Source organism: Salarias fasciatus, chromosome 9, assembly GCF_902148845.1.
Source record: "Salarias fasciatus chromosome 9, fSalaFa1.1, whole genome shotgun sequence".
In the NCBI taxonomy this organism is placed as follows: domain Eukaryota; kingdom Metazoa; phylum Chordata; class Actinopteri; order Blenniiformes; family Blenniidae; genus Salarias; species Salarias fasciatus.
The window spans coordinates 6,911,704-6,933,294 of NC_043753.1; the positions used below are offsets into that span (position 1 = coordinate 6,911,704).

The 21,591-nt window shown below is 45.5% G+C and overlaps 1 protein-coding gene across 1 annotated transcript in view; it reads right to left on the minus strand.

The window, feature by feature from the left end:
• The window catches only part of LOC115393909 (sodium channel protein type 4 subunit alpha-like), a 153,780-nt gene extending 141,906 nt beyond the window's left edge, over positions 1-11,874 (minus strand). Inside the window, exon 1 of the mRNA XM_030099011.1 lies at positions 11,766-11,874. The gene's annotated coding sequence lies outside the window, so the exon portion shown is untranslated. The remainder of the gene's footprint in view (positions 1-11,765) is intronic.
• Positions 11,875-21,591: the final 9,717 nt, after the last annotated feature.

The following is a 21,591-nucleotide window of genomic DNA, read 5'->3' on the forward strand; positions in this document are numbered from 1 at the left end:
ATTCAGGTTCATTTTAATTTAGCACCAAAGGAGGTCAGACGAGCTCATCGGCCTGTTATAGCTTCGTCACACGTGCGTGCGCACACACACACACACACACACACACACACACACACACACACTGCTCCACTTCTGCAGCTGATTGTGAAGAAGGCTGCAAACCAACTGTCAGCCCTCCAACTTGTTGTTGGCTCATGTTGTTCAAGAACAAAATAAAACAGACTTCTGTTTATGGTTTAACATTTAAAGTCTGGAATTTGGTCATTTTTTGTCTGACTAAAAATCGAGATTTGTATATTTGTCATGAATGTTAAGTATGTAAATTTATTTCTAAAGCACTTTTCACAGATAAAATGACAGTGATGTCCAGAACAAGGTGAAAAATATATATGTCATAGATTTCTGTGGAGAGATATTCATCTAAAAGCTTTGGTAAATAAAAGGTTCTTCAAACAACAATATTAATATTAAATAACTGTTTCTTCCAAATTTTGGAATTTTGTTACCAATAATCTTTCTTTACAATAATCATTCAACTTTTTTGCCACAAGATCTGTCTTTTCCCCACAATTCTTTCATTTTATTGTGAAAAAAAAGTTATGTAATTATAATCTCTAATAACTATAATTTGAGCTTTTACAAATGTACTCAGTGTTATGGGGTGTTTTTTTTTTGTCTTTTGCATTATCATTATTATCAATAGTCATGCATTATCAAAGTTTGGACCTGTTCTGGAAGGAACAGGAAAGGAGGTTACAGTCAAGTTTCCTGTGGACAGATTTTACAGTCAGAACCAACAAACGCTTCAGTTTCAAAGGTTTTAGAAAAGTACCGCACAAACAAAAACACTGTTAATGATGCCCATCAAACACTGTGTGTTTATGTGTGTGTGGCATTAAGGATGAGCAGAATCAATAGAAACCTTATTAAACTGATCAGCATCACACCAGGAGACACACACACAGGCAAACACACACACACACACACACACACACACACACACACACACACACACACACACACACACACACACAGCGACCCAGTTAGATTCATCCTATTTGAGTCTCTGTCCTCCCCACCTTGTCTCTTCAATTCTGTTATTCTTTCTTCCTGTGTGTGTGTGTGTGTGTGTGTGTGTGTGTGTGTGTGTGTGTGTGTGTGTGTGTGTCTCATGCTGTTCTCTTGTTCTTCTCACTGCCGTCCCTTGTGGCTGATTAAATCACTTTCTATTAGGACCTCTCTCTCTCTCTCTCTCTCTCTCTCTCTCTCTCTCTCTCTCTCTCTCTCTCTCTCTCTCTGAAAAATGAAGCAAAACAGTCAACTATGATGAAATGATGAAAAGTCATTGTAAAGTTATGATAAAAAATGACAACAGTTGAAGATTCACCTAAAAAGTCTGAAAAAAATCAGGAAGATTTTAACTTAAGACAAAATTTGCCTTAAATAAAGAAAAAATTTTAGTAATTCAAAATCAAAATTTGCCTTAAATCAAGATAAACTAAACATGAGACAACAGATCTAAAATTCAGCTGAAATAACTCACACTGAGGTCAAATGAAACAACAATGGGAGTTAAACCAATGACAACAACAACAAATGTGAAAATAAAATCTAAAGATTCAAAATGTTAAATTAAACATTATTGAAAATTTCCAAATTTTTAGCATTGGATTCAAATATAGACAAATTTAACTTGAAAGGAAATGAGAGCTCTGACTGGTTCAGAGGGGAAATAGAACATCCAGAACTGGAAGAAGGAGACTGCTATTCACACACATACACACACACACACACACACACACACACACACACACACACACACACACACACGCGCGCGGCGGTACAAGGCCGTGTCGTCAGCGTATCAGTGAACTGATGGACTGTCTGAATGTTTCCTGTCTGTTCAGGCTGTAAACAGATGAAGCTGTGCACAAGCTTCAAGGACACACACACACACACACACACACACACACACACACACACACACACACACACACACACACCTCTCAGTTCATCTCTGATGATCTCAGGGATTTCCTCTGTTCTGCATCAAATCAAAACAAACTGCCTCTTGCTGCTGAAAACACACATCTGGAAACTGCACGAGCTCTGAGTTCAATCCCTCTGCTTCATCAGGAGGAGTGTATGTGTCACCTGCCCTGGCCCACAGTTCGATTCCCATGTCAGTCACAATCTACCGTGTTGCACTGTGTGTGTGTGTGTGTGTGTGTGTGTGTGTGTGTGTGTGTGTGAGTGAGAGAGAGAGAGAGAGAGAGAGAGAGAGAGAGAGAGAGAGAGAGAGAGAGAGAGAGAGAGACTGTGAGTGTAGCAGCTGCTTAGCATGTTAGCTGGATCTATAAATGCTAATGTTTTTCTTAGCAGTTAACCCTCAGCAGCTTATTCTAGTCCTGAGGGACAACGAGCTGGTTTAACCCCAAATGTGACCCTGTGACCACACACAGACACACACACACACACACACACACACACACACACACACACTGCAGCTGGTGTTTGTGTGTGTATCACTGCTGACACAGGTTGAATTCCTGTACTCGTCTTTTCATTTGTTTTGGACTCCACACTTCTCGATGAGTTTACATGCCAAACCCGTGTGTGTGTGTGTGTGTGTGTGTGTGTGTGTGTGTGTGTGTGTGCGCGCGCGCCCATTGGAGGGACAACAGGTGTAGAGCTGCCTGCATGTGCAGAGGTCAGAGGTCGAGGGGCTGATCAGCGACCGTGAGAAGACCCTCATAAATCAGCGTCACATGCAGACACGCGGCGCTCCTGAACACAGTCCCCTCCCACCCACGCCCTCGCAGGGTTTCTGGTTTGATTCCCGGAGCACTTGCTCCTCTATAGACACAACACCCGGAGGACTTCCTGTCAACCTGCGGTGAAAACACGCAGGAGCCCAGCACGTCTGTTCATTCTGCTTTTCTTTGACACGTGTGAATCTGAGGCAGACAACCACAGAGCAGACGGAGACTCGGGCTCTGCTGTGACCAAAACAAACGCTCCCCACTGCTCATGCCCCAAAGAGCTTCCAACAGTCCTGCAGAGAAAAGGCAGACGAGAAACGAGAAACCATGAAAACACACACACACAAACACAAACACACACACACACACACACACACACACACACACACACGAGTGGCTTTCGAGGTGCGTTTGATTTATGCTCACAGACACTTGGGGGTTGAAGTGGATGTGCAGCCGGGCGGGTGGAGATAAATCAGGAACAACAGATCTGCATCGCGCACAACCAGCATCGCCACGGCAACGGCCTTTGACCCACCCAGGAAGAGAGAAACCCCCAGTTCGTTCGTCTTTATCCTTTTGTGTAGCAACACGTGAGACACGTCAGAGTAGACGTCACAATTTTGAGCCGTTAGCATTCGCATCAGCGAGCTAGCATCACAACGCTTCACTCACATCCATCATCAGTTTCTGCGCAAACACACCACTGCTGATTCCATTATATCAGCCGTCTTCACACACTAGTCTTGCTAGCACACTCTGTTCTATCTCCTGTGTTTGTGGAACAGCGTCAAGTCTTTTCTTGTTCTCACGGCTCATTTTTCTGTCCATTTTTTTTTTTTGCCGATTTTCCTCTCGGATGTGAGCCGGCTGGCTCTGTGGCCTCTTTGTTCCCCTGCAAGCCGCCTCGCGTCGCCTTGAACAGTCACTTAAGAAAAAGTGTTGACTGTCAGACCTCTATTAGAGCTGACACATGCTGCTCTTTGGTATTTCACTTCACATGACTCACCGGAGCAGCTGCTATTAAAGAACCCTGCAAAGAGCGGAGAACAAAAAAAGAAAAAAACCTGCCTGTCAAAGTTCCATTGTTTTCTAAAAGTCTCCAACTCTTTCATTAAAGAACAAGGTGTCAAATAATCAAGAGGAAAGTTAAGTCCAGAACCTACTGTTTTAATTCAAAAGTTGACTTCCTGCGTGTCGTGTAATCAGACTGTTAGTGTGTTATTCTTGTGTTCACAGCTGCTGCTCTCATACATTTATACATAAGCATCACAGCTACTAACTCACTGTCATATTTTACATGTTGGTGAGTTAGTAGCTGTAATGCCATCGCCATCCGTTTACACGTCAGCATGTCACCTTTCATGTATGTAAAGGTTTTTTTGGTGAGAAGTTAATGTGAATGATGTGGTTCAGGATATTTTTGACGATTCTAACTACTTGAATGATATCGAAAACGAACACCAGGCCCACTGGGATCCACATGCATGTGGCTGGCAACGTCAAGAAAACCAGTCCAGGCTAATGTCTCCAAGAGTTCTGGGTCAAGGTTCAATTAGCCATGAAGCATTTCCAGATAGAGAAGGACCGGCTGAAACCACATGAAACCCACTGGTAGTCTTCATTTTCAGCAATTTGGTCCAACGTTTTATGCTTCGAGTGAAGCCAGCAGACTGTATCAGTGAAGACCCATCCAGGGTTTTTGAGTCCGCATATCGGTCGACTGTGGTGTGACTGTGACTGAACGCGCCGGCCATGCATGTGCTTATGCATGAAGCGAGCAAAAATAAAAACTGACGTCCAATTTGAAGTGAGACAGAGGAGAGGCAGTGTATTTCAAGGAAACGCTGGGGCTGTGTAGTGTCTGCTGAGAGGGGGAATTCCTCACATTATAAGGGGCGGGGTTTGGTGACGTGGGAAGGTGTCGTGCACCGACTGTGGGGGTTAAAAGGCAGAAGTGAGCAAGCAATGAGGTCTCCTACAATGACAGCTGTCACTCCTGTGCTGGGATAATAACTCTAGTCCCTCATCCATTTCCTTTTTCCACGACCTCCACATTGGCGACCCCGATGTGACACACGTCTGAGGAGTCAAGCAACAGCGCGAGAGCACAAGGAGGTTCTACTGTATATGCCGCTGCAATAAAGCTGCCTGACTTCGGGCAGTAAGCTCTGGAGCCGTGGTTCCAACACATCGAGGCGCAGTTCCAGATAGTAGGCATAACGGCGGACGAGACACGGTATTACTACGAGGCGGCAGCTCTGAATTTAACAACCACCCGCCGTGTTATGGGTTTCCTGCGTGAACCGCTCGCGCAAGACAGGTACGCCACCCTGAAAGCGCAGCTCCTCCATTTGTCAGATGCAGAGCAGGCAGAATGGCTTCTGTCACTTCACGGCTTGGGAGACAGCAAACCCATAGAGCTGATGGAGAACATGTTGGCACTGCCCGGATCAGGTGATGCCTCATTCCTCTTCATTCACCTGTTCCTGCATCAGCTGCCGACTCCGGTGCGGGCGGCTCTCGCCAACTTGCTGCTGGTGCGCACAAATGACTACCGGGGTCTGACAGAGGAGGCCGACAGGATCCTGCTCGTGTCACGCCCGGTCAGAGTCCGTACTGCATGGCAGCAGGAGCTGCAACACCAGCCAGAGGAGGACACACCTGTTACAGTGGCCGAAGCAAGAGAACGGCGTCAAGACGACAGCATGCTTTGTCTTTTCCTCAGATCCCGGGTAAAGTGCTGCACACCACTGTGCTCATTTCCAGTGCAGGGAAATGGCTGCTAGCGTTGATGATACTAACAAGCTGCTGTTTATTTAAGACACCGTATCCAGGAGGTGCTTCCTCGTGCACACTGGCGCACAGCGGAGCATTCTACCGGCTTCCAACACCAACAGAACCAGCGGCAGGCAGGGCCCACATCTGGATGCAGCAAATGGGACTCTGATCTGCTCAATCAGCACCAGGTTTGTGACTATGTGTTTTGACGGTCGGCAGTTTCCTGGGATGTTGTGACGGCTGATGTGGCCGTGCTGATCCTCAGTGCTGATTTCCTGTGAGCGCATGGATTGTTAGTGGACATTATAAACTGCTGCTTGGTGGACGTGCTCTCCTTCTCCTCGTATTCATGCACTTCGGGGAAAGGGGGATTGCTGTCCCTCACTAATAGTCTGTCCACTGGGGATGTGTACCAGTGGCTCCTAGCTGAGATTCCTGATCTGACAGTCCCCACCTTCTCAGCCTCCCTCGTTAAACATGGGGTGGAACATTTTATCCCCATGGCTGGGCTGCCAGTTTTTGTACACCCTCACCGACTGGATACAACGAAGCTGGGGATTGCCAAGGAGGAGTTTGCCACTATGGAGCAGCTGGGGATTGTGCGGCGCTCTGACAGCCCGTGGGCCTCACCGCTGCACATGGTCTGGAAATCGGATGGCAGCTGGAGACCGTGTGGTGATTTTCGGTGCCTTAACAACATCACCAAGCAGGATTGGTACCCCATTCTGCACATCCAGGATTTCTCAGTCCACATGGCAGGGAAAGTTATCTTTTTCCAAGGTGGATTTGGTGAGGGGTTATCACCAGGTCCCGGTCCACCCCAAGGACATGGCCAAGATGGCGGTGTTCACTCCATTTTTCTTTTTCGAATTCCTGTGGATGCTGTTTGGACTTAAAGGTGCAGCACAAACCTTCCAGTGGTTGATGGACTCTGTGTTAAGGGAGCTACCGTTCCTGTTTGTGTACCTGATTGATATCCTGGTGGCCAGCACCTCGGCCGAGGAGCACCTGTTAGACTTGCGACAGCTCTTCAAGAGCCTTACCGAGCATGAACTGATCATTAACTTGATCAAATGTCAATTTGGGCTCTCGGAAATCGAGTTCCTGGGGCATCGCATCTCCTCGCGCAGAGAGGTTCCATTACCTGCTAAAGTGGAGGCGATTGTTGCTTGTCGTCCTCGCACCACCAAGTCACCGCAGGAGTTCTTCAGCATGGTGAACTTCTACAACTGCTTTATGGTACACGCAGCACAACTGATGCGCCCCCTGTATAACACTCTGAGGGGTGCGAATGCTAAGCAGGACGTGTACTGGACCCCAGAGAGAATCCTGGCATTTCAGAGGGCCAAGGCCATGCTCACCAACACCACTAAGCTGGTGCATCCCTTGCCAGCAGCACCAGTTGCACTTACCACAGACGCCTCAGATTACGCAGTAGGAGCGATATGTAAACAGTGGGCCTGGCAGCCTCTCGCATTTTTCAGCAAGCAGCTGCGGGACAGTGAGAGGAAATATAGCACATTTGACCGAGAGCTTTTGGCGCTTTTCCTCACCATAGGCCACTTTTTAGTCCCTGCTAGACGGACAGCAGTTCACCACTTTTGTGGACCACAATCCCTCACCTTCACCATGTCCAAGACCACAAAGCCATGGGCTACAAGGCAGCAGCGCCACCTCTCTGCCATCTCTGAATTCACCACAGACATTCAGCACATTGCTAGTAAAAGCAACGCTGTCGCTGACTGTCTCTCCAGAGCGCAAGTGAACTCTGTGCAGCTGGGGGTGGTATGCTGCAATGGCCACTGACCAGCAAGCTGATTCAGAGATCCCAGTGTGCAGGACAGCTGCTCCAGGGTTGCAGGTGCAGGATGTGGCATTTCACAGCTGTGGCACGACACTCCTCTGTGTTGTCTCCAAACGACAGCCCCGCCCCATGGCACCTGTGGGCTGACAGGTGTTCGATGCCATCCATGCACGGTCACATCCTGGTGCTAAAGCATCAGTGATGTTGGTAGGAGTGAAGATCGTCTGGCCGGGCCTCAGAAAGGATGTTAGGAGCTGGGCAGCCTCCTGCATGGTGTGTCAGAGGGCCAAAATTCACCACCACACCAAGATGTCGTTGGCAGGTCCTGCACCTGCTCCTGTGGAGGTGCACAGTCGGGATGGCCGCGTGATTAGGCCTCCCTTACAAGACGGTACATGATTGTTTTTTGTTGATGGTTGTTGTTTCGTTCCCCCTTAGGGCGCTTGGTCCCTTCTGAATGTTTGGGGGGGGGGGGGGGGGCTGTGTGGTGTCTGCTGAAAGAGGGAATTCCTTACACGAGAAGGGGTGGGGTTTGGTGACGTGGGGAGGTGTGGTGCACTGACGGTGTGAGTTAAAAAGGCGGAAGTGAGCTAGCAATGATGTCTCCTGTAATGACAGATTTCACTCCCATGCTGGAATAATAAACAACACTCAACTCTACTCCCTCATCCGTCCCCTCTTTCCACAACCTCCACAGGACGCTATTTCGATTATGAATGCGCATGCGTGCAGCTGGTTTGCTGACAGATGTGTGGACCAACATGTGCCAACGTGAACTCAACATGTAGCATGGATGGAACTGCGTGTATGTGCGCAGGCTGCATCTGTGGAGAAGATCCTTGAGCTACAAGCAAGCAGTTATCCAGATTAACAGAGGTGCACAAAGCACTGTAGATGAACAAGAACCAGAAATTTTGATCACGGTTAACCATTCACTCCTAATTTTAACATCTTCTCCAATAAAGCACACATTTACTCCACCATCGTCTGGATCACAGGTGGAGTTTCTGAACATGACACAGCAGAGGACCAATCACAGCACTCGAGGTCTGAACACTTCTCTCTATGTTCAGTTCCCTTGGATGGGTATTTAGAGTTTATGTGCAGGAATTAGCAGAGGGTCTACTGAAGTGGTTACACAGTCTTTATATATCTCTTAGGTCTGGAGTATTAATGAGACTTTAATGAGGCAACGTTCAAACCTTCAAATAATCCAACAGTGATGTAAATGTTCCTATAATTTTGTCCCTCAGTTTCTGTTTCAGTTTTTCTGTAATGAACTGGATATTTTACTGAAAGTGAGAAAGTATTTAAAGGAAGAAAAGCCAGCAGTGCTGATGTGAGCAGTAAAATATTAGAAGGCGTCACTTTTAAGAGTATTTCAGCTGATTTCCAGAGTCAGCGCTCTCAGAGGAGAGAGGATCACTTCAGATTAACGACACACACCCAGCAGATCTGTCCGTCCCACCGCTCTTCCACCACACAGCTGCCGGGAGGCGCCGCCGAGTCGCCCGGAACCTGCAGATCAGGGGATCCGAGGGCGGGAAGCCTGGACCAAACCCAGGAACCCAGCAACCAAACCAGGTGACTTCAAAAACACAACAAACTGGACCCATCATCAGACCAGCATAAAGTACAGACTAAACCACTGAGAAACCCAATGAACCGGGTCAATCAGGCTCGATACCGCAGAGAGAATTCCAGAAAAGATCCCCGAAGCAATCCAGTGAGACGATGCCGTCCATCAGCACCATATAAATCAGCGGTTGGGAAGTAGTGGTCTGCAGGACAAAACTGGCCCGTGAACAATAAAATCTGACCTGTGAGATGATTTAGAGAATCAGGAGCACCTGTTTCACTGAGAGAGTAACATCGTCCATTGACTTGTATCCAGGTCCTTCAAACCTTCCTTCATCACCTGTTTGAAAACCTCCGAGCCCGTCAATAACCTGTTGTGTTGGGCCATGTGAGCACCCTGCTGCTTTCAGGATTTCAGCTGAGCTGCCAGCGTCTCAGTCAGCTGTTCGCTTAGCTGTTAGCCACTGGTGAGCTCGCTAGTTTTGGACAATTCGTTCATCCTCCAACATCACGAATCAGGACGCCATCTCATCTTCTGAGATGGTGGAAAGGAGAGTTAACCGCTGAGCGTCTCAGACAGAACGGGAGGTTGTCAGTGACAGCTCAGTTCTGAGAGGAAACATCCATAAGCGGGCACTATTCCAGTAGGCTTGATTTCTGAGTTCGGCGTTTGTTAACAATATGGAAAGTGGGAAAATAATTGAAGAGAATTTTATCACAATTTACTTTGCACATTTCACACACATTCTTGCCTTAAAAGACAGTTTGTGGAACAAGTCGGTGATTAAAGACAGCAGCCACTTTAACTCCGGGCTGCCAGTGTAAGGTATTTCCTAATTCAGCGTATTAATGTTGCTCTTTTCTCTTTTTTTCCGCTTTTGACTCCATATAGAGAAGAAGTAAAGAAAGAAGTTATTATTAACAGGCTTACAGGTTACTGTCTTAACCAATAAAATTTCTCATCCTTCCTTCATTGTCCAAGATCAGAGAGCTGAAATCACAATAAAAACATTTTTAACTGCGATGAGGCAAACTCTGCCTCCCATCTTGTGTGAGAACGGAAAAGCAGCGAAAAAAAAAATTCACAAAAGCTTCAATCGAGAGCAAGTATGAAATTAAACAGGCGAAAAACGGAAAAAAAAGTAAAATAATTAAGCAGCAAACCAGAAATATTCCTGGAATTTTGACAAAACATCAAATTTAAATTGTACCAGGAAGAGAAGAGTCCAAATGAAGTCTGAAATGTTCATATTTACAACCACAAGTGGAATATTCCAACTGAAAAACACATTAAGGAAAAAATAGCTGATTTAGAAACTTTGGAAAAAGCTTCAGATATATTTAATTTTCAGAGCAGCAAAATTTCACAATGAAGACTCCAGAGAGCCTCCGAGATGTGAACATATGGTGTAAAAACACATATACAGAGCTGATGGAGGACAGAAAAGTAGGAAAGTGAAAAATGTTAAGAAAATGGAGCCAAAAACAATTTTATCACAACAATTATTATCAATTTTGATCAGAATTCAGAGGAAAAGTAAGTTAGAAATGTGGAAATTTGGGCCCAACAATGGAAAATGTCCCTGAGAAGACTCCAAAAACTGACTAAAGGTGTCAATATGTGTTATTAATAACATTGACTTCATTCCCAGAGAAACATTTTAGTGCTTTAAAGCTTTAGGGAGACTCTGAGATGAACAAATATGAAGGAAGAATACAAGACACAGAGCTGTTAGTGGAAGAAAGGGAGAAATATTGACAAACTCTAACAGCAAATCAAGTAATTTCTGCTGTGTAGAATTATTATCAGGTTTTATCATGTCAGAGAAAAGAGTGGAAATTAAGTCTAAAATCTGCTAATTTACAATTACAGGTGGATTATTTCCACAAAAGATCAAAAACATCCAGAAAATGTGTTGAGTTCAATCTGAAAAACAATAAAATAAAATCTCCCCTGTGGAAACATTTTGGAGATTTTAAAGCTTCAGAGCAACAAAAGCCTCAAACATGAAAACATCTGTCTAAATCTCAGCACAACGAGCAGGGAGGGGACAGAAAAGAGCCACAAACAGGTAGAAAACCATGAGCATCACATCAAATTTGATCAAATATGGAGAAAATTCAGTTGGAACTGAGTGAATTTACAGCCATGGCCGAATGGATTTGAATTAGAAAACTGCTAAAATGTCATTTCTCCTCTTGAAATATCAAAACATAATTTAAAATGGTCTCATCCAGAAACACTGACGTGATATTGAAGCTTCCGACTTCAAAGAAGAATTTTGGAGCTAATTCGAGGAGAAATCTTTCAAAAATACATGAATTACACAGATATGGCATCAGATTTACCTTTGAGGAGGAACTTATATAAATTAGGAGAAAATTTACAATTAGAAGTTTATTGTTTCCTCTTAATGATTGTAAAACAAAAACACAAGAGTCTAATTAATGGAAAGAGTTGAGGAACAGGAAGAAGAGGAGGAAGAGGAGGATCAGCAGTAAACTCTCTGGTTGCTCCAAACGCTCAGAGGAGCGGCGCTGCGCTCTCAGCTCAGATCCTCAGTAAAAACTCTCCTCCGACACAGAGGCAGCCCGAAGAGAGAGAGAGAGAGCACGAGGCTTCAAAACCTCCACACTACACAACAGGCGGCTGTAGGTCCGAGTTACCGGAACCATTAACATCCTAAAGAAAAAAACAACTAAACTCTCTTTAAAAGGTTGTTGTTTTCTTCGTGCGTAAAATCAAAAGACATAAATGTGCACTCAGTTCGATGATCTGAAAGATGAAAGTTCCCCCGCAGCTTGTTTAAAGTCAGAAAGATAATTAAAAGATTACTCACATATGAAACTCCTGCGTTGATCACATAAAGTGTCGCTGTGCGTCACAGCATCACCGCGCACCGCTGCCACATCCAACCGGAGAGGAGGCGCCGAGCGGCCGATCCATGAGCGGAAAAACTCCGCCGAGGGGAGCCACAGCCCCTCAGAGGAGGAGGAGGAGGAGGAGGAGGGGGAGGCTTTCTTTTAATCCAGAGACTGGAGCGATGATGATGATGGAGATAAAGGAAGAAACGAGCAGGAGTCCGGAGGTGTCCTCCAGGAGCGGACCGTGGCGCGTCTGTCCAGCCGGGGAAGGGAGGTGCGCACCGGGCAGCCTCACTCCGTCTGCTCCGCTTCCTCCTCCGACATCTCCCAAAACTTCCTCCTGCGCCGTGCGCGTTAATCCCGAGACGTGCGCTCCTCCTCCCGCTCCTTCAGCCTCTCCTCATCCTCCTCAGGTGCGACAATGACACCCTTCTGAAACAACTAATAAAATTAAAATGATTAAAATAAAAACAATAAAAAGTCCTCCTCAGCCTCCAGATGTCTCGTTCGTCGCTGTTTCCTGCTCAGAAAAGACGCAAAAAGTGAGAAGTTGTGCGGCGGTCGGAGCGAACTGAGGGACTGTGTGTCGAGATCTGACCGACCGAACTGACGCACACACACACACACACACACCGCCCCCTGTCTGTGTATGTGTGTGTGTGTGTGTGTGTGTGTGTGTGTGTGTGTGTGTGTGTGTGTGTGTGTGTGCGCGCGCGCGCGCGCCGGAGAGAGAGAGAGTTCTGACACTGTGGGGAAAAGCACGCGCTTGTGCCAAATTTTAGCTTCATTTCAGATATGCGTTTGCTGAATTTCAGACGAATTCTCAATTTTTCTGTCATTTTAGATACATTTTACATTAGTTTTGCATAAATTTCAACAACGTTTTTGATGATTTCATTCAAAATTTCAGTCAAATTTTAAAGGTCAAATAAGTAACATCAAGGGGCGGGGCTTCAGGGGGCGGGGCTTCGGGGGGGGGGGTGCTGGGAGGGCAACACGCCTCCAGCCGAGGCAGACTTAAAGGAGCCCTGTCATGAAAAATGGACTTCAATCATGCATATTTGAGTAATCTAAATTCATATTCAGTCCAAGCTGGAGCTCCCCTCCTCTACTGGATGGTGGATCTACATAAATCAGTGGCACCAATCATGAGGCGCCAAATACATGTGCCCAGCGTCATAGTTTACTGCAGGATGTTCGCTGTCCGTGGTGCTGAACCGCTTTGAATTTCTGTATTTTCATTATTAGTGACCATGTAGCCTCGTGTTTTCGTTCTCTTGGTTTTTTATATTTCACGTCTGTTTGATGAACTTCTAAATGACACGGTCGCTCTCCGTGGTGCTGAAGTTCATAAGCCCCTCTGCCACGGTCATGTGTATGTTGTAAATTGATTGTTATCATCAGCTTTATTATTTGATTGAAAGGCCCAGGTCATTTGCCCCGCCCCCGCCCCGGCTCTGATTTGTTCTGCTCATGGTTCTATTGACTCTGAATGTTTCAAATCAGAACTTCAGTCCAATTTAAAACCAAAGAGATCATTCTTCCTATTCCACCCCTCCTTCCGAGAGTTGCTCAGGTAGGAGAGGCTTTAGGAGAGAACGGAGAACGTCGCTCCAGCTAAACTCATCTCACTTCACTCAATCGAGTGAAGACGATTTCCACAGCCAGTTGCTTTTCAAATACTTTTTTAAAATTTATTTATTCTGTTGTTGCCATTGAAAAAGTATCTGGAATTTTTTTGGAGCTGAAGATGTCAGTGACATAAAATACCAAACTCTGCTCCTTGTTGGCCGACCTTGGGAACTCACATCTGATTGGCTCAGGAACCAGGAAGTAGTAAGGGGCTAGCTCCACCCTCCAAACTTGTTCTGTTCTTTTACACTATTTGAAAGGAGAAAAAGCAACAGACTGGCGACCTGTCCAGGGTGTACCCCGCCCTCACCCACAGCAGCTGGGATCGGCTCCAGCACCCGCGACCCTGAGAAGGAGAAGCGGTTTGGAAAATGGATGGATGGATGGATGGAAAGGAGGAAAAAACTACATAAAGGAAAAAAACCAGACATTTATTCATTAACTTTAATGTAATTTTCATAAATTCTAAGTTATTTTTAGGACTTTTAAATTACTTAAAAATAAATTTTTAGCTTTATTTTCCCCAAATTTCAGATGAATGTTCAGGCTAATATCTTGATTTTTGTCACATTGAATCTTCTTATAGGTTTAATATGATGAACTTCTCAGCAAATATTCGATAACTTCACAACAGCTATTTATTTTTATTTGAGATCATGTTAATGATTAAATTAAAATCAACTTTAATAAATATTAAACCAATTCCATGTTCATTTCAGTATAATTTAGCTTAAAAAGAGAGGGAAAGGAAAGACAGACAGACAGACAGACAGACAGACAGATAGATAGATAGATAGATAGATAGATAGATAGATAGACAGATAGACAGACAGACAGACAGACAGACAGACAGACAGACAGACAGACAGATAGATAGATAGATAGATAGATAGATAGATAGACAGATAGACAGATAGACAGATAGACAGGACTTTTTCACTGTCCATTTAATTGACAATAGTAATGTCAATGCATAAAAGTAGAATTGGGACCAACAATCCTCCTTCGGTGGATTAATGTGAGAACTTTTCAGTTCCTCCCACAGCTGAGGTTACAGTCACTCATCATCACTACATTTATCCAGCTGTTGATGAAACTCTGAGATGAAAAAGGTGAATTTGGACTCAAGTCCAACGACTGTTACATTACTTGATTTTCTGCTGGATTACAACTAAATTCAGAGTTTCTCGAAACTGAAGTAGTAAAGGACTTCTCTCAAAGTATCAGTGACTTTTTGAGTGTTTTCCTCCAATGCCAGTTTCAGAATTTCAGTAGAATTTATAAAAATACAACAATATTGATTTTTCATCATGAATTCTGAAAACAGCATCAAACAGCTGGGATCCATTTTTCATCACAACAGCCACAATATTATCTACAGTTATATTTCCTGCTGCTCTTTCAGGCTGACAGACTCAAACCCAGAACAGTCTCAATGTGAGAGGAGAGTGAACCACTGCACCACAGAGCTTCTACTTCACTGTATCTCTGTCTTCACAGTCAACATTCATAAAAATGGTTTTGTTTTCTCACTGATTTGTTTGAAGGATTTATCTAAATATTTTCAAAGGTCAATTATTCATCTATCTCTCAGTCAATCCATCTTCCCTCTGTGGTTTCCCATCATGCTGCTGGTTGCAGTATACTGAGGGCGCCCCCTGTGGGTCACTGTCAGACTCCATGTTTAAAAAAAGAACTGGCACAGTTCAGTAGCTCTCAGTCAGTGTGGAGTGCTGCTGCCCTCTGCAGGAAATCTCTGGTTCTGCAGCCTCCTTCATTCAAACTTCAGTGTGAAAAAGTTTCATGTTGATGAAACCTTGGAGGAGCTGAAGGTTCCTCAGTGTTCCTCAATGTTTCTGCCATGACATTTTCTCAATGTTCCATTGTCCAGTTGTTGCCATGACTACACATGTGGAGCAGCAGTGAACCAGTACAGACCTAAAACCAGAACTTCCAGTCAGTCTGCTTGCAGTTTAGTTTATGGTTTATTTGATGAAAGCAGATGATGATCATACCAGGGTTCTCCTGGAGACAGTTGGAAATCTTTGTCCTGGTCGTCTGTTCTCTGCTCTGTTCCTGTTCTGGTCACAACTGTGTGCCCTCCTCCTACCTGTGTCTTCTTCTTCATGTGACCTCTGACCTCTGCACATGCAACCTGTGTCTAATTACTGCCACCATGTGTCCAAAGAAAGCACCACGAAACATCTAACTGAAGTCAATGACCTGCCAACGATGAACATTAAAGGCTCCGATAAACAGATCTGATGAAAGATATGGAGTCATGTTTTGTTTGTTTTTACAATAAAACCGACCATGGAGTGTTTCAGACATTTTCTAACCCAAACACTCTGATTTCTGATGCAGCCGTTTTGGTCCATGTTGGATCTGATACTGATCCAGAATCTCAGATCAGACCATCTCTACTCGAAATACGATGAGAACTAAAACAGTTGTGTGAAATTTTCTTTTGAGATGTTTCAGGAAGCGACACCAGGAAGAGAACAGACATTAAACGGGGTCAACAATATGTAAACATGAGAAAATATTTTGTTGTATTTGTTCACAGGTTGTTTATTGAGATCCTCAAAGCAACGAGCAAATTCAATACAGAAAAAAGACTTTGTTTTTTTATTTAAATTCATTGAGATTAAACTTCTCTTCATTGTTATTGTCTTTATACACATTAAGGTATTTACACATTCATCTGACATAATTCCAGCACACATAATGTGATAATTCAGGTTGTCCTCAATAAAAAAAAAAGATGTATTATGTTTGGTATATGCTTTTATTACCACTACTGCCATGATGGAGTGAAGGGAACAGCTGTATTAACTGAACATCAGGCTGTTGTGACACGTGTCCCTGGGACGTGTGCACCAAGTTTCTAAGATGTTCTGCTGAAGTGTAAACATACCAACATGTTCCAGAGATACAAACTGTCACACACTAGTGTCTCAAACATCCTTGACAATGACATCAGCTCTCGGTTGGCAGCTGACATCAACACCAAATTGCCCAGTTGTGAATGAAGTCCAACCTATGGAATAAAAGGTGTGTTGCATGAATGACCAGGATCCTTTCGGAGTGAAATACTCAGAGGACTGTCCTGCGTGTTGCCCAGCGCACTGAACATTACATCTGGCGATACTTAAATAAATGGTGATAATCTGAAGTCAGCTGTTTTGGCATTTTTCATACAAAGTACAGAGTCAAAGGATCGGGTGGAGATGGAGAAAGGTTCGTAGGCTCCAACAATGACTTGATTTTACTTCAAAAACTTGAGATTCTACAAACATTAGTTGATAGAGACCAGAAGGACAGAAACTGGTTTTAAAGGTGCATTAAGGACTGGGCTGGTTCTCCCGGATGGGTCATGGCCCTCCGCCTGGGTGGGGGGTTGGCTCCTGGGCTCTTGGGCCTTGGGCTCTCGGCCCTGCCCGCCCCGGCGCCCGGGGTGGACCGGCTCCTGCCGGTCGTGGCTCCGCGGGGCCCGGGCCCCGGGGCTGCCGGGGTCCCCGGCCGGGGCTTTCCTCTGCCCCGTTTCTGGACCGGAGCGTGGGCGTCTGCCTGGGGGGGCGGCTTGGATCCGGGCTCTGTGATGACCGCCGGCTGTCTGGGCTCTGAGGGCCTCTCTGGCCTGCTTCTGGCCTTCTCAGAGGTCAGAGGTCATATATGCATGATCACTATCACCATCACTGTCACCATCATATTCACATGATCACGTTGATCTTTAATCACTCTTCACATACTGGGTTACCTTGTCTTCTTGTGGTGGTTAGACTAATGGTGATCTGTAGCAGACCTCTCTTGATGCACGCCCCTAGTTTACTACTAGTTACTACTAGCTATATTCCAAAAAAAAAAACAAACAAAAAAAAAGGGTCTGTGGTGTCCTTGCATTTCCTTCCTCCCCTACACCTCCTTTTATTTTTGTGGCCTGGTCTGTTCACTAATGTGGTTCGAAAAAAAAAAAAAAAAAATGTATGTATGGTTCTGTAATTTTCTGTGTTGGTTGTCGGCTCTGTTTTGGTGTTGTCTAGATTGGGGGTTTGGGATTGTTCTTGGTTGCGTGTGGTGCGTCGACAACACTGTTTTGTATTGTGACTTTGTACATAGGTTGTGCCCCCCCCCCCCCCCCCCCCCCCCTGTTCTCCCTCTCTTTATCTTTCTCTCTTTCTGTTCCTGCTCTCTGAGCGTTTCCGTCCTGGTCCTGTCCGGCAGCCATGCCGGATGCCAGCTTTAAATAAAGGCAGCAGCAGGAGGAGACTCAGTCTCGTCCTGCTGCTAACATTAAAATCTGTTCGGATAGTAAAAGGCTACAATCATACAATATTGCACGCCCCAGCTGCCGAACAGGACAAGGGAAAAAAAAAAAAAAAAAGGTGCATTAAGGAGTTTTACAACCTCAAAAATACTTATTTTCCACCATAAATATGTTACACATTTTTAATGATGTGTACAATGTGCCCTGACATATTCATTACAAGTACCGCTAACAGCGCTAAATTGTCATTTAAAAGTTGCAGTGCCGGTCCGGCACCAGAGTTTTTTTGGGGAGAATTTGAAAGGAATGACGTAATGCGCACTCTGGCTGGTTAGGTTTCATTTTGTCCGCCATGACTCCGCCAGATGCTTCGTGAGCAACAACTGAGCAGGATCTTCCAGAAAGTAAGAAAAGACTGGCTTCTAGCACTGCCACAGCTCCAGCACAGACTCCACCAGGGAAAAGAAACTTAAATTTTACTTGAGCGCTACTAAACGAGCGAGGAAGGAGTTTCCCTCTTCCGTGCCGTGAGCCACAGGCACGAGTTTTTCACTAAGCTGCATTACGCCCAAGGCCTGCAGGGGGCGCTGTCTCGCATAAAACGTGCAAACTCCTTAATGCACCTTTAAAGGCTGAGTTGTCAAACTTTTCACAGTGTGGACCACCTGAGATCATGTTGAGCAGCAGCAGGAGCAACCTGATCCTCCCTGATCAGCTGTGGACGGTTCTCAGAGGAGACATGTTGAGTCCTGATGGGACCAGTCGGCCACAGCCACACTGTACAAAGCAGCTGCAGCAGCCTGCTGACCGGTGTGTGACGGTGCAGATCACTCAGTGTGACCGACACACAGCGGAGGATTCATTTCACTTTCAAGAGACAGTCAGAGCCGACTGGAACAGGAAGTGTCTCTGTTCATGCAGCTCACTCTCTGTGCTGTGGACAAATCCTCAGCTGATGGAGGTGAAGGTGGTGAACAGCTTGACGGAGTGTTGACCAGCTCCTGGTCCACTTTACAGAAGCTGAGAAACTCCACACAGACCAGTTCACTCTCTGAAGGTTACAGAGTCTCATTGTCCTCTGAAGGGGACTTGTTAAGGTCCAAAATGAAGGAACATGGCTCAAAAGCCAACATAGAATTGAGAAAAAGAATGAACATGAAGAGGAGGAGGAAGTTCAGTCCACACCGTGATGGTTTTGAGTCACATCCAGAGGAATCCTGGTTCGATGCTGGACTCTCACAGCTCTTCACACTGCTCCACTGACACTCAGCAGATCTTCTGGTGGTTCCTCTGTCACTCAGTCTGGATGAAGCTCTGCTCTCCTAAGTAGATCTTCAGGACACACAGCTTCCTCTCTGCTCTCAGTTACTCCACCTGCAGAGAGATGAGAGGAGATGATCAGAGTCTCTGTGAAGCAGCGAGGACTTCAGTCCTGTTCAGAGCAGCAAGTCAGCAGCTCAGAGCTCATGAAGGACCACCACTGTCAGACCAACACAACAAGCCTGTGGCTCCTCTGATTGGCTGACTGCTTGTCCTCTGCTGTCCAATCCTGAAGCTGCTCATCGTTCTCCTCTCACTGGCCCAGTTTACATGGGTGTTTTTTCAATTTGATTAAAAACAATTGCGTTTTGCTCAAACTGCTCAAATAATGCATCTGCTCAAATAATGTTCCAACATATCCATGCTACGCTGCTCAAAGAGCGAGAGCTCCCCGGCCGGAGTCCCGCCCTGCTGAGCGGGACATCGTGGTGTGTGGACCAGGGCTTTGCCTGCCGATGTTTCAAGTTAACTGGTGTCCATGTTAACTTATGGCTAACATGTGTTGAAATACCGACTGAAACTCTTAGTCATTCTAGCGAACGTCGGTTATCTACAGTTACAGTAAATTTATAATTTTAGAGTGTTTTACGGTGACCAAGCGTCCTCTTTTACCCGGACATGTCCACTTTTTACGTCCTGTCCAGGGCGTCCGGGCGGGTTTTATAAATTCAAGGAAATGTCCAATGTTCACTGTTTCTCATAGCACGTGAACGCAAATTGACCAGCGCATTCTTTGCTGGCTGTCGGAGGAGGCAGACACTTTTTCTATCGCTCCCTACTTTGCTTCTCCCTCCCTATCGTCTCTGCTTGCTGCTCTCTATCTCGTCTATTTTACTGGAGTAATCACTTGACTTGGTTTTTCGAACAAACCAAATATCAACCATGGAATTGATCAGCTGGTCTCTCTACACAATTGATATGAGTTTTTCAACAAAGAGCACAAGAGCGGGGGATCCTGCCTGTCCGGACAGGATTCGGCATGCTGGGTATGTGATGGACGCTCGGGAGAAGTGGAGGGGTGTCACATGCCTGGCACCCCTGTCCGTCGAGGTCATTGTGGATGATTACATTTTCGGATTTATGATGATCGGCCTGCTGCTGATTGGCTTGTGCTGCAATCTGATCCTCTGGAGGATTAAGAAGACCGCCACCACAAACGACGTCCAAGGGAGGACAGTCTTTTCAAATCAACGGGCCAAAGCTGAGACTGACCGTTGGTGCGAATTCTTTTGAAAGGTGGACAATTTGGGTTGTGGACGATTGAGTCGCAAGTTGGATGTCACCAGCACTGAGAGGGTTAAAACCAGCTTTTGTCTGAAATGTGGAGAACCAAGCAATGGAAGGTCAAACGGCTCCTTCACACCAAAACAAGATATCTTCTGATGGTGTTTGGCGCCCCTGGAAGACAAAAAAATCTCCCTGAAAATTCAAGGACACATTGATTGCTCTCTCTATCTTCCCTCTCTCACTCTCAGCTGCAACCCAAGTTCACCTTTGGACTGCTTCGTTCAAGGCCGTCCCGGCAACTACCATCCGAGCTGGAGCGCAAAGGGGAGGCGGGCTAAACCACACACACACATACATGGACTGATGAACTGAAATGCCACATACATGCCACACACACTCCCTCCAGCACTCAACGTCTCCACCACACTTTTCTGCTGACCCCTAGTGGTGATGACGTGTTGCGCTGATGATGTAGCTGTGACCGCTGATCTGTTAGTCTGATAGCAACTTGTCTCACGTGTCTTCTATCTTATTGCAGTTATGAAGAAATATATTGTTGAAGCTGGATTTTCTAAAAGAAAAGTTCATAATATTTATTAGAGTTATTATTTTGTTACAAGTTTTTATATTTCATTTTATTTTGTTAAAGATGTTAATTTTGCATAATTGAAGAATAATAAAGCATGTACATCAACCTCCAAGAAGCCTTTTTGAAATTCAAACTATGGCCACCCTAGAGTCTTTTGTGAGTCTTATTGAACAACAGGAAAGCCCCCGGCATTTGCTCCATAACCGCCGAGATGTTAAAGTCAGGCGGGGATGGCACTGTCGAGTGGCTGGCTCACATCTTTAACAAGGTGTGGGTAACGGAGCGGCTCCCTAGCGACTGGATCAGAGGGGTCATCTTGCCCTTCTGGAAGCGCAAAGGTGACATGCTTGTCTGTGGGAAACATAGAGGCATCACACTACTCTCCATCTCCGGCAAGCTCTTCACCAAGATCTTGCTGACTCGTGCTCTCCCAGCCCTCAGAAGTACCCGCCGACCCCAGCAGGCTGGCTTTATCCCCAACTGCTCCACATCAGATCACATCTCCGCCGTTTGTCTTCTGACAGAGAAGGTCTATGAATTCCGGAGAGACCACCATCTCTACATTGGATTCTTAGACCTCAAGGCTGCATGCAATACAGTCCACCACTCATCACTGTGGAGTATCCTACAAACCCTCTGTGCACCTTCGAAGATCACCACCCTTTTCAAGCTGCTCTACAGCAACGCATAGAGTTGTGTCCGTGTCAATAGCCGTGACTCTGACTGGTTTTCCATCTCCAGTGGTGTCCGCCAGGGCTGTGTAGCT